The sequence below is a fragment of the Pelodiscus sinensis genome, chromosome 2 (genome assembly GCF_052426305.1).
Source record: "Pelodiscus sinensis isolate ZL-2025 chromosome 2, ASM5242630v1, whole genome shotgun sequence".
In the NCBI taxonomy this organism is placed as follows: domain Eukaryota; kingdom Metazoa; phylum Chordata; order Testudines; family Trionychidae; genus Pelodiscus; species Pelodiscus sinensis.
This window is the reverse complement of record NC_143053.1, coordinates 85,507,171-85,514,769: the sequence shown is the minus strand read 5'-3', so window position 1 is coordinate 85,514,769 and position 7,599 is coordinate 85,507,171.

The window sequence follows — 7,599 nt, the reverse complement described above, 5'->3', positions numbered from 1 at the left end:
TAGCCTTCGAGACTAACAAAAAATACATAGTATCATGAGCTTTTGCAAGCACAACCTAATTCTTCAGATGAATGAAGAAGTAGGTTGGGCCCAGTGTTCCCTCTAAGCTGCCAGGCAGCACAGCTTCACAGGTGATTAATCAGCTCAGCCCAGTCACAGGGTCAGGGCTCTGTGCAAGGAGCTGACTTACGGGGTGGGGCTGATTAATCACCTGTGAAGTTGTGCTGCTCCGCCCCCCCCCCATTTTAGAGAGAACTTTGATTGTGCCCACAAAAGCTCATGATACTATATATATTTTGTTAGTCTCTAAGGTGCTATAAGACCACTCATTTTTAAATTGTTTTTTTTTTAAAAGTTACAGGCTAATATGGCTACCCCTCTGAAAATTTAAACATGCAAGGCACTGGTTTCAAAAGACACTGCATCTCCTTAAGCTTTATGTTATTTGAAATGATGTTATAAATAGTAATTCTGTCCATTTTGTACATTAATTGCAGCATCCATGCACATTCTCTGCCCATCTGCATTACTCCCCTCCATGGGACAATTTCTTACAAAGATGCAATCCTGCTAAATAGTGTGTGATGTAAAAGTAATAAATTCTGAATCTTTAGTCATTTATGTGCATGTTGAGAATTTTTTTTGAAGATGAGCTACATTAGATTGGATAAAAAGTGCATAAAGGTTATAGATATTCGTCAGAGACCAAGTATAAGATACTACTAGATGCTCCTGGGCCAATGCGATAATTCCTGTGGTCCTATCAATAAAAATGAAGCTGACAGCATTGATTTTCATTGCCTGTGCTCAAAAAATACCACAATTAGACAGTTAGTAAGTGGATTTCAAATTTCTTTGTGTCAATAATCTAGTTGTGATTATTTCAGTAGAACAGGTACTGGTGTGATTTTGAAAAGGATTCTGAAGTGCTCTTTTAATGACACAGTTTAATAGTGCCATCTAATGGACATTTAAAATGACTACAGAATTAAATTCCCAGAATGCACAGAAATGATGCGCTTAGTAAGATTTCCAGAGTGGATAGAAATAGAACATAGGACCTTGCTAGTAAAACTAAATAAAATATTCTATGTTGGTGCATAAATAATAATAAACCAGAACAGATCTTTTTTCACAGCTGTTCTAACTACAATGATCAGAAAATGAAAACTGAACTGTGGCTAAAAATTAGAATGAGGAAATTTCTTAAGTCACATGCTAGCAATATGTTTCTATCTCTGCAGAGAAACTGTTCTTTACATTCTCTCCTATATGGTTTTGTGTTTCTAAGGGCACGTCTATACAGCAGGCCTAAAGCCGAAATAAGTCAAATGCATAGCTTAAGTCAAAATAGCTTATTTTGGCTTTTGGTGTTGTCTACACAGCAGGAAATCTGAGAGGGTATGTCTACACTACAATGTTAATTCAAGTTATCTTAATTCGAAATAGTTAGTCTGAATTAAGCTAATTCGGATTAATGCGTCTATACACAAAAACTATTTCAAAATAGCGTTTTGCTACTTTGAAATAGCGCATCCACACTGATTGGATGCTGGATCGCATTTAAAGCCAGCTGAAACTGGTTCCAGCAGGGCATCAGGTCAGTAGTTGCTTTGTGTGGCTGCTGTCTGAGGCTATCTGAGGCTCATGCTTAAAGGAACTCCCCTGGACAGCCGGTTCTCAGCTTTCCCGCTTGCTTGCCTAGGGACAGCAAAGCATTTTCCTCTCTGTGTGCTTTGGTCGCTCTCATTTGGGACACCACAGCACTTGGCACCATGCAGCAATTGCTGGAGCCTGCCTGGCACCATCTGCTGCAGGCTGGCCCTCCCCCTGTCCTCTCTGGGGGCCGTGGAGGAGCAGCAGCAGCACCCAGACACCAGTGTGCCCTGCCGCATCTGGACACCAGCAGCGACTAGTGGCACCACATCGTCCTGGAGCGCTGGAGAGACCAACAGAGGACCCAGAACTTCACAATGAAGAAGGACACCTTCCTTGAGCTCTGCGAGTGGCTCGACCCTGCTCTGCAGTGACAGGACACATGCATGAGGCCCGACATTCCCCTCCACAAGTGTGTGGCCATCGCCCTACGGAAGCTCTTCACGCCGGATAGCTACCAATCCTTGAGGAACCAGTTCGGCGTGGGGAGATCTACTGCTGGAGCAGTGCTCATGCAGGTACGGCACTCACCGGCCACTGGGCCAGGAGGGGGGGGCTGCAAGGAGGAGATGGGCTGCCCCAGGGAAAACGCAGGGGAAGTGGTGTAAGTGCCCTCCTTGGAGGGTTCGGTCTGTCCCAGCCATGCTACAGACTACCTGCGGTGGCCAGCATTGCAGCGGGGGTTGCTCCTGGGAGTGGGGTATGGGGCAGTGGTGGGGAACGAACACTCTCAGCCACCCAGGCACCCAAGTGACTCTCGGTTTTGTGTGTCTCTCTGCAGGTGGTGAAGGACATCAACAGGGTGCTGCTCTGCAGAGTCATCTGCCTCACTGACCTGGATGCGGTCATCGAGGGATTCGACGTCCTGGGCTTCCCCAACTGCAAGGGGGCAATCGACGGGATGCACATCCCTATCCGTGTCACCACTTCTTGGTGATCCTGCAGGCTTTGTCTGATCACCAGGGCCAGTTCATGGACATCAGTGTGGGCTGGTCCGGCAAGGCACACTACACGCGGATGTACCGCAACTCCTCCGTGTGCCAGAGGCTGCATGTTGGGACTTTCTTCCCCGACCGTCACTTCAGGGTTGGGAACATGGACATGCCAGTGTGCCTGGTGGGGGATGCAGCCTACCCCCTACAGCCCTGGCTGATGAAGCCCTACACAGGACATCTGAACCCCTCCTGGCAGGCCTTCAATGCTAGGCTCAGCAGGGCCCGCATTGTGGTCGAGGGTGCCTTTGGCTGGCTGAAGGCCCGGTTTAGATGCCTCTTCACCCACCTCGACCTCTCCGAGCATAATATTCTGCACGTGGTGGCAGCGGGTTGTGTGCTCCACAATTTATGTGAGAGAAAAGGGGAGGCTTTCCTGCCAACCTGGATGGCAGAGACTGACTACCTGGCTGGCCAGTACACACAGCCCTGCACAGCTGCCATCTGGGAGGCACATCGGGGGGGGGCTGTCCGCATCTGGGAAGCCCTGTGGGAAAGCTTCCACGTGGAGGAGGAGTGAAATCTCCCTGGTGTGCCCCACTGGTGCCTTACATTCCACTCCCACCTCCTTCTCCTTTCCCCTCCCTAACCCCCCTTCCTCATATACAATAAAAACACCTGTGTTGCCACAAAAAACTCTCTTTATTTAACATAACTGGGGTGGGAGGAGAGGGGAAGTGAGGATGGAAGAGGGGAGGGGTAAACCTGGGAGGAGGGAGATGGAAGGGGGAGGCAAGGGGAGGAAGGGGTAGGGGAATCTTAGGTTTGGGGGGGGGGTCTTGCCGGTCCTCCTGTCTCCCAGCACTGGCCTCGGCGCTCCCAGGGGGGAGTGGGTATGTAGGGTGGGGCAAGAGGGATGGGGACAGGGGCAGAAGAAGCGGGAGGGGGAGCAAGGGTGAGAGAAGGAGCGATAGCTGAGGCGGCCGCAGAGGCTGGAGCAGCAGGAGGCAGCAAGCATTCCAGCAGGGTCTGCAGGTGCTCGCGGTGGGCTCAGCCCTGGTCACGCAGCTCCTGAAAGCTCTCCCACCACAGCTGCAGGTCTTCTTGCACCCAGTGCTCCTGGCTGTAGACCTGCCTTCCCACTAACCCCAGGTGCTACCGCTGGTGGTACTCCTGGTTCCGGGTGCGCCTGCTGGCCCGGGTGCGGGAGGATGTTCCAGGCAGGGTGGTGCGCCCTGCACTCGCAGGTACTGCGGCTGTGTTGAAACAAGAGAAGTGGTCAGTTCTCCCTGGGGACACAGTGGGTGAAGCCCAGCCCCCCTCTGCAAGGCAAGGATGGCAGGTCTCCGCACCATCACGTCCTGCTATCCCCAGGAGTGTGAGCTGGCCTAGGACTGCACCCCAACCCCTGTGCTGTCTATAGTGTGGTGGGGGGGGGGGAAAGAGGGGAGATGTGCTCTGCCTCTGTGCAGAGGGGGCATCTGGAGGGAGGGCATTGTGCAGTGTCTCTCTCCGAGGTCAGGAGCCTGTCATGTGCCTTCACACGTAGATGCATGCGGAGAACAGGCCAGGGCCCCTGCATGGCACTCAGTTGAGGCCACATGTCCCAGCTGGCATGGCAGATGCATAGGTTGCCGCCTGCTCCGTGGTCGGCAAGGCCCACGCGCATGGTCCCTGGGCTCCCTCTCCTCCCCCCATGCCCTGCATAAGGGGACTGTGATGGCACTCACATGTGGAGGCCTCCCCAGCCTCGGATAAGACCACTGACTGGCTCTCTGGGACAGCTCGGGGGTCCTGGGTGCAGGGCATGCTCCCTGCAGGCTCCTGCAGCTCCTGGCCATCGTCCTCCTCAACTTCCTCCTCTTCCCCTGTGTCGGGGCAGGGCTCTCTGCCCCAGGGTTGATGAGCACCAGGGGGGCACGGACCATCTGACCCCCCAGGATGTGGTCCAGGGCCTCATAGTGTGGGCAGATGTCCAGGTCAGCCCCTGGTTGGGAGCCCCTGGCATAGGCCTGCTGCAGCTCCTTTATTTTCATCCGCACCTCCTCCTGGATGCGCATGTGGCCTCTGATGGCCAGGCTGGCAGCCATGTGGCTGTAGACGGCCTCATTCCTGTGCCTAGTGCGGAGATTGTGGGCAATGGAGGTCTTCCCACAAACCTCAATGAGGTCCACGATTTCCGCACTAGACCAGGCAGGCGCCCACCTTTTGCGGCCCCTGGCAGGCTACTGGGAGCTGCCAGCCTGGTCCTGCGGAGCAGTGGAGGGCTGGGTGGCAGCGGATTACTGGCTCATGCTGTGCCAGGTGCATGGTCTGCTGGCTGTGTGCTGGCAGGCTTGCAACTGGCACAGGCACTGTGGCCAGGGTCTGCCCCATTAAGGGCTCCGGGGCTGGGGGGAGCAGAAGAGTTTTCCTGGTTGTGCCCAGAGTGGCCACCAGGGCTCCCTGGGAAGGGTTGGAGGCCCCCTATTTCACAGCACTTAATTTGAAATAGCTATTTCAAATTTGGCGTTATTCCTCATAGAATGAGGTTTACGAAATTAGAAATAAGTGCTCCGCTATTTCGAATTAATTTCGAAATAGCGGTTTGCATGTATAGACGCTATTAAAGTTAATTCGAAATAATGGCTGTTATTTCGAATTAACTTTGCTTTGTAGACATACCCAGAAAGAGCACTCTTCCTCTGACTTCCCTTACTCCTTGTAAAATGAGGGTTATAGGAGTAGCAGTAAGAAGTCTCCAGCTCAACATTATTTTGACATTATGTCGAAATAACTGCTTATAGTGTAGACTGGGAGGCTATCAACTGCTGGCAATTCAGCTGCTCCTCCCCATGCTCTTCCCCAGAACCTTAGAACTCCCCCCCCCACTCCCCGGAGCCTGCTGCTTGTTGTGTAGGGTGGGGGAGACAGAGGCAGGGAGGTGCTGATGTAACTCTATCCCCCTCTCTTGTATCCCATCTTCACAGAGTTAGGAGGGTGGGGCCACAGCGAAGGGACAGGACTGGGATATTAGGATTTGAGGTAGATCCTGGACTGAATTAAATTCAAAAAGAGATCTTGTGCTTAAAAATGTTGGAGACCACTGGTGTAGATGCAGACTGACATTATTCCGAAATAACACTGCTGTGTAGATGTACAAAAATTGCCTAATAAAGTATGCTGAGGAAATAGTGGAACTGAATGTGCACATAGTACTCTCAGATACACAAAGGAAAATAACTGGAAAAAAAACCAGAGAAAATAATTTTTGTAACTACAGTAAGAATAGAATTTTTCTGGCGCAAGTGTGATTTTCAAAGTTCATTTAACTGAATTTTCCATATTCGTGATTTAAGCTATTTCAGGTGCATCATGATGGAAGGAAAAGTGCCCAAGGGAAATACACTGTGGTTTTTTGAGGGAGAAGAATTTTAATTGCTGCCTAGAGGATGGTACCTATGGCTCCTCCACACCTAAAGGCCAGGGATTTTGTCACAGCAAATCAGAAGTGTACAGCCAGGAACTTTACCTAAGATTAAGGTTACAGGAATTTCTACATTGTAAACAAACAGCTGAAGTGCCTTTAGAGATAACTCACAAGCACCTGAAAATGTTTTCACTTGTCTAACCACAGACATCTCCTGATGGAATCACTGATAAATTCCCTCAAACTGATTCCATTGTTTATCTTTCATTCCAGGAAAAGCCTCTAATTAACAACCTGGTTTACATGGAAACACTATCTTCATGAATAAGCAAATCCATTTTATCAACCCATCCATCAAATGTATAATATTTGCTTTGACAACATTGTAAAGACAAGGATGTCCTTTCTTGTAAGACAATTCAGGACTTAAGCAATTACAACTTCTCAAATTAATTTTCTCTCTGTCTTATGACATTAGAAATTTGGGTATTCAAATCATTTTATAAATTAACTTCTATTGGTTTTGAGCAGTATTATTTTATGTTTAATATTTAGGATATGTTAGTGCTCAAAGTCCTAAATCATGATCTGAGCCCATTGTGCTTTGGCACTGTATAAACATGTACAAAGGTCCAGTCTTTGCCCCCAAAATGTTTATTTCCAGGGTTTTTTTCAGTCTCTTATGTGGTGCTCCTACCATTAAACATCTTACCAGCATGACTACATTCCGTCCATCTCATAAGACTGGTTTGTCAGGAAGTAAGCACTTTCTGATTCTTCATCTATGATAGCTAATTGGGCAGATCCTCAGTTGATGCACATTAGCAATGAAACTACACTTGTTTACTAGTGGAGAATCAGACTCAAAATTATACCTATTTTAAAGCTGGTAAAGTACCATAACTAAAGTAAATATTACATTGACAAAAATTTGTTTAGATTTAGGGTCATTCCAATTAAGCGACTAATCAGTATTTGATAAACATAGCGACTAATCAGTATTTGATAAACATAGCAATCAACAGTGGCCAAAAAATTATATAGAACATGTTATGTTTTTAATCTAAGCAAAGCTAAATGTTCAAGGGAAATTTGACCTGGATCAGTCTACTATGGAGATGACTGTATCAGACACTGAAAACACCAATATACTCATGCAGACCACACTCTTCAGTTGCAAGGTTTTTACACAGCTGCTTTAATTAAAAATGAGTAACAGGTCTGAGGGTTTTGTTGTGAGCTGTGCCTCATATGCAGTATCTAGCTTCCTTTGGAATGTTGTGATGCCCATTAAATTAAGAAAGAAAGAAAAAAAACCAGACACATTTGTTACATCAGCGTAAGAGATCAATCTTCATCTGCTGGAACTTTGAGGATTTTGTAAATACATTTTACACGTACTTTAAGGATTGTGACCTGGTGGGACTTTATGTTGCACATATTATGCTCCTCTTTCCTTTACCAACATTTTGTCCTTTGTTCTTAGCCCCCAACTGGTACTTATGGCCCTGCACAGTGAGTTCTTTAGCCTGACTTCTATGATTTTAAGACATATGACACTTTTCTTCTGGAAATCTGTTGACTTTTCTTTCTATGGATGTT